A 6,004-nucleotide genomic window follows, 5' to 3' on the forward strand; every position below is an offset into this window, starting at 1 on the left:
GAGTGTAAAATATGGTTGCAGCTCTGCATAGAAAGCAATCAGCTTCCAGGTTTTATTGTCAAAGCTTAAAGCGGAGGTTCACCCTAAAAAACATGTATATACGATTCCATCCAGCATACTGCCGACATGTACAGTATGCTGTTTTTTTTTTTTTTTTTTCGCTGTACATACCGTTGTATAGCTATTTTCCCCCCGGCTTCCGGGTAGTGGCTCCCGCGGGAGTGGGCGTTCCTATTCAGAGACTAAGTGATTGACGTGATGACAAAAGCTTCCCCCGGCGCAGAATGCGTGTCACCAGTTTCCGAAAGAAGCCGAAAGTCAGTGCACAGGCGTCATATAGAGCCGACTTGCAGTTCGGCTTCTTTCGGAAACTGGTGACGCGCATTATGCGCCGGGGGAAGCTTTTGTCATCACGTCAATCACTTCGTCTCTGAATAGGAACGCCCACTCCCGCCGGAGACACTACCTGGAAGCCGGGGGGCAAAATAGCTATACGACGGTATGTACAGCGATAAAAATAAAAAAAAAACAGCATACTGTACATGTCGGCAGTATGCTGGATGGAATGATATATACATGTTTTAGGGTGAACCTCCACTTTAATTGAACAAGCTGAAGAAGCCGATTTCCTGCCATGCACAGATGCACCAGATTTTGCACTCTCCAGTTTTAGAAAATCTCCCCCAATGTGTCTTACAACCTGAGGGAATTAGAGTGAGGTCTGTAGGGTATGTGTTCCTCAGTAACCAAGATTGCTATTAAAAGTACCGTATTTTTCGTCGTATAAGGCCCCATACTCACGACCAAACATGTCTGCTGAAACTGGCCCGCGGACCAGTTTCAGCAGACATGTTTGGTCGTGTGTAGTTACGAGCGTACAGAATTTCACCGTACATTTGCCCGCCGGGCCGTTTTTCAGCAGACATTTATTTGCAAACTTGTTTTAAAACCGTCCGCTCAAATCCTGTCCGAACGGACATGTTTGGTGGTGAGTACACAAAACCAACGTACAAAAACCCCGCGCATGCTCAGACTAAATGAGGCCACGGGAGCGCTCGTTCAGGTAAAACTCACGTTTGTTTGGGATATGGCACATTCGTCAATAGAAAGATTAATTCTAGCAATAGAACACTGAAGCAAACCACACAATAAACAACGCTTGATGCCGTCGTTTTATTCATTCTTCTCTTGCTATAAATAATCAGTTATTTAGCTCATGTTATTTCAACTGAGTTGTTCCATACTGAAAAGTGACATTTGTTAGCTGTGATGTAGTAAGATTTTAGCAATCTTTTATTGGCCCGACGTATCATATTTTTACTGGTCCTCCACATGTCTAATTTTTTGCTTTTAATGTTTAATGTTTATCTTTCCCACTTTATTTATGTGTTTATAGTTATGTCACCATTTAGAATATTTTAATAGGAAATTGTTTTGTTTTTGCTTTTGTTTGTATATTTAACTGGATTATTTTGAAGGTTGTTTAAATTGTCTACCATGTTGGCACACCAAATGCCCCCCCCCCCCCCCATGAGTTAGGGAATATTTTAGATTAAAAATTTTATTTGTTTGTAATGTTTGATGCCTAAAATAATACCCACAGTATTACAAACAATAGGCACGTTTTTAAAATCAACAAAAAGGCTTTTATTTTAGCAAATGATAAAAAGGAACAAAAACAGAATGGCAGCACTTGAACAGCTAGCAAAATACATGCAAACTTGCATTGTCAAACATGGTGAAGGCTAAACTAGCCAACCTCAGGAGGCACACAAACTAAAATCTGAAGCAGCAGCACATAACCAAAGGACCACAAGCTGTGGTAGTCCAAACAAAATGCCATTTGTGGGGGATCAAATGGAAGGCAGGGCATCAACGTCTCCTCTTCCTTGCAACCTTCCTTCCAGGCTGCCTTACAGCGGGTCTTCCCTGGGCCCTTGCAGGTGGGGATGATGTGGCAGCAGGAGTATGATGTTCAGCAAGCCGGGCCGGGTCACATAGCCCAGTGTCTGGGGTCAGCAGCTCCCTCTGCATCCACCAAAGGGCCTGGTTGATGATGCCCTTGGCCAATTGCCTCTGCTCCTCCGTGCCTTTATTCAGATCATGTGCCACGGAGGCACTGTAGGCCTCAGTGGGGTTGAGGGGGGCCCTCATGATGGCACTCGCCTCCTTAATCATTTGGAGGCTGGCTTCCTCCACTGCCCCCAATTTCTTCTTACGGCCTGGTGGCCTAATATAAAGGGGAGGAGCCTGGCTGGTGGTGCTTGTCCTGGGGAGCTGCTCCACGCCACTGGGCCCGGCCTCCTCCTGGCTGCCACTGGCCCCTTCGGCCTGGCTGTCAGTGAGGAGAGGATCTGCCACCTCCTGGCTGGTCTCTTCTTCCTGTGTAAAAAAAAGGGACATGTTGTAATATATTTCGAAATATAATCACTCACATTTTCATGCTTGAATCTTATTTTTTGCCTTGAATTTAAACTTGAAAACAGACTCACCCTCTGACCCCTGCAGTTGTCATCCCTGACACCTATTTGTTTGCCCACGACTTTAGATTTTTACTTCCCAGCTTGTATTTTATTAACCAATATCAAGTCAAGAATCAAACAATAATTAATATTATTCCATAAATAGTTAGGAAACTACTATACCTCATCATCGTAGAGGCGCAGATCTGCCTCTCTGTCAGCCAGGCCCTCTTCATCCGACTCTGCAGGGCTGTGGTGATCTGGGGAAGTCCCGCTGGGAGGTAGCGTGGAGGGAAGGTTGGGATTCAGACTTGACATAGATGGCCTGCCTTCCAGTTGATCCCGCAAAAATGACATCTGGCTGTAATACCACAGCTTGGGTTCCTTTGGTGGTCTTGCTGCTGCTCCAGATCTTAGCTGCTTTTGGTGAGCTTTGTATGCTCTCCTATATGTGCCCCTGAGGTTGGCAAGTTTATCCTTCACCATGTTGGCACTGCATTCTGGCACCCATGTCCTCATGTATGCTGCTAGCTGTTCAAGTGCTGCCGCTCGTACGTCCTTGTTATGGTAGGTGGGCTGCTTTGAATCCCACAGGATGGGCATTTCCCTAAATTTATCCAGCAAGTGCTGGATAATCTCTTGGGTCTGCAGGAGATCCATTGTTAAATGATGATTTATTGATTTTTATTCTAGATTAAAAAAATAAAAATAAACCAAAAACACAATTAAAAAAAGCCTCAGCATTTACATTGATAGAATATGTTGTTTAAAAAGTAGTACCTATATAGAAATACAAACACAGTGTCTCTTGTTTAGAAAATGCTGGCCAGCTCGGCCCCATTGGTTGGTTGTAGCTAACATTTTTTTTATACATGCCGCCCCTTTGGTTACATTGCAGGAAATAATTTAAATCTAGAACCATACACAATTATTACAAATGACAGCATTCATCAAGGCACTATTGCATGTGTAGATATCCTGCCCCTCAGCATTGATTACATGAAAGAAACTTCATAATGACCTCTGTCCAACCAACACAGAACAATACTTGGCCTGATCTGAATACACCCTACATAATTGATAATGAGTCACAGCATTTTTGACCTCTCTATTTTGTGATGTCTACAAAAGCATTTGGGTATGAAAATCACATTCTGGTATCCAAGAGACATAATAGCTTAATAAAACTGTGCAACCAACAGACCAAACCCCCATCCCATGGCTCTACATTTTATAGCCCGCTGCTGATCCCATGTTTAAATTTCTTACCTGCCTCTCTCAAAATCCTCGTTTGTTACGCTCGATGAATTAACACGTAACCTACGTAATCACGTCAAGCGCCTTTTATCCACTCCGCGTATGTATGAAACGCCGCCCTCGTCACCTTTGCCATGCCCCTAATCAATTGAAAAAGTAAATATGGCGTTAACTGTGTAGGTTCTGGAATCGCGCGAATATTCTCCGCGTAACCTACGTCAATACGTTGTTGGCATTCGCGACACTCCGCATATGCAAGAATCCCCGCCCTCATCTCCGCCCCTGACGGGACATTTCCTCGTTTCCACGCCCATAATCTCTGTGGGAAGGAAAGATGGCGATGTCACACGAGCGGGCACGGAGCTCTCATGGCGCAAGTGAAGGGACAGAGGCAGGACCGTCCCGATCCAGGCCTAAAAGATATAAAGCCACTAATATGGCGTTTGAAGAAATGGTGGAGTTGGTTTACATCATGAGGAGGAAGGATTATGATGGTGAATGTGGGCCCTACAAAACACCGAACCGTAGAAAGTCACACATAATGGACAAGGTGGCAAGGAGAATGAGGAGAATGTTTGGTGTCACCAGGTCCAAGGAGCAACTCCGGAAGCGTTGGTCCGATTTAAAATTGAGGGAGCCACAACACATGAAGAAGATCCTCAAAATTCTGCGTAAAAGTAAGTCCATATTATTTACGGGGGGGGGGAATGTCTGCAATAATGTGTTGACATGTAGTTTTTCACATCTGCCTCCTTGGCCTGCTTGTACTTTTGAACACGTGTAGATACTGTATTGTGTTTATGTAAAATAACAACCTTTACCAAATTTCGTGAAATAGTAAACACGCGTAATATGACATTGTTTGGCAAAAATGCGACGTTACTCCAGGAACAACACACCTGGACATGGCTGACTGGCCCCAAACTTGGTTTTCAAACATTGTTGAATAGCAAAATCACAGAAATTAAATTGAGTGAATGTGACAGGCAAACAAGATTCATTCTCCAAAATGCAAATAAAGCTGATGTTTTAACATCTGGAAATGCAAAGCACCTGTGTCTCAACAATCAAAGGATATTTATTTGGAGGGTCGACGAGAATTAATGTTTTGGGGGGACATCCATGTGTGTCACTTCTTTGCAAAAAAGGGGCAGGATCAGAGCTTGGCCTAGAACTACGCCAAAAATGGAGGATTGCTGAAAGAATAAACAAACAAAAATCATCATAAATGTATCGTCTATGCAATGTGTGCGATTTATGATATACAATATCTGTGTGCTGATGAGTATACCTTTTTTTTTTCCTTATTTCTTATAGGGGAAAGAAGACGCCAGCAATTGGAGGAGGCAGAGAGGGCCAGACACCCACAAAATCAAACACCTCCACATGTTGAGAGGAGGGGGCTGTGGAAGGAAGAGAGGAGGATGTGGAAGGAAGAGAGGAGGATGTGGAAGGAAGAGAGGAGGAAGACTTAACTCTGGATTTAGAATTCGGTGAAGATGAGGCGGAACTGGACGAAGCAGAATTGCGTGATTTTGAAGGGGTAGTGATGGATAAAGAAGGAGTTCTGGAAGAAGATGGAGGAGTCGTGGATGATGAGGGGGAGGTGGTGGAAGAAGGAGGAGTCGTGGAGGATGAGGCTGAGGTGGTGGAAGAAGGAGGAGTGATAGAAGATGAAGAAATTGGGGATGTGGAAATTATCAGGCCATCAGGTCAGTGTCACCCCAATATTAATAGGGCCAAACATATGCAGATAGGCCGGAAACTATTTACATATTTTGAATGCCAATTTGTTTGTTTTTAGGGGATGAAGATGGTGTAGCACATTTTTCACGTGCAAGTGCTTCTATAATTGTACAGCAAGTAATGGAGTGCAGCACGGAAATGGACAATATGCGGGAAAGGATGCTAGTCATGGAGCAGAATGTGCGAAATGTCATTTCAGAGTGTAGCACGGAAATGGACAACATGCGCCAAAGGATGCTAGTCATCGAACAGAATTACAAAAATATCATTGACATGATGGGCCGTGTCAAAGACTGAAACACAGAAGCCCATCCCCCGCCCATCCCCCGCCCACAAAACCATTTTTAATTTTTGTACTTTATAATACGCCAAAATTTCTAAATGCACACACAGTGTGCCAATATGTGCTATCTGCCATCACAGACTATCTATTGTCTGTGCTTTGTGGGTACAAACCCCTCTCGATCCTCAAGTAGTTGAGAGGAAGAAGGGTTTGCTCCCACAAAACACAGACATTGATCACCCTGATGTAGATAGCA

Source organism: Rana temporaria, chromosome 12 (assembly GCF_905171775.1).
Source record: "Rana temporaria chromosome 12, aRanTem1.1, whole genome shotgun sequence".
Taxonomy (NCBI): Eukaryota; Metazoa; Chordata; class Amphibia; order Anura; family Ranidae; genus Rana; species Rana temporaria.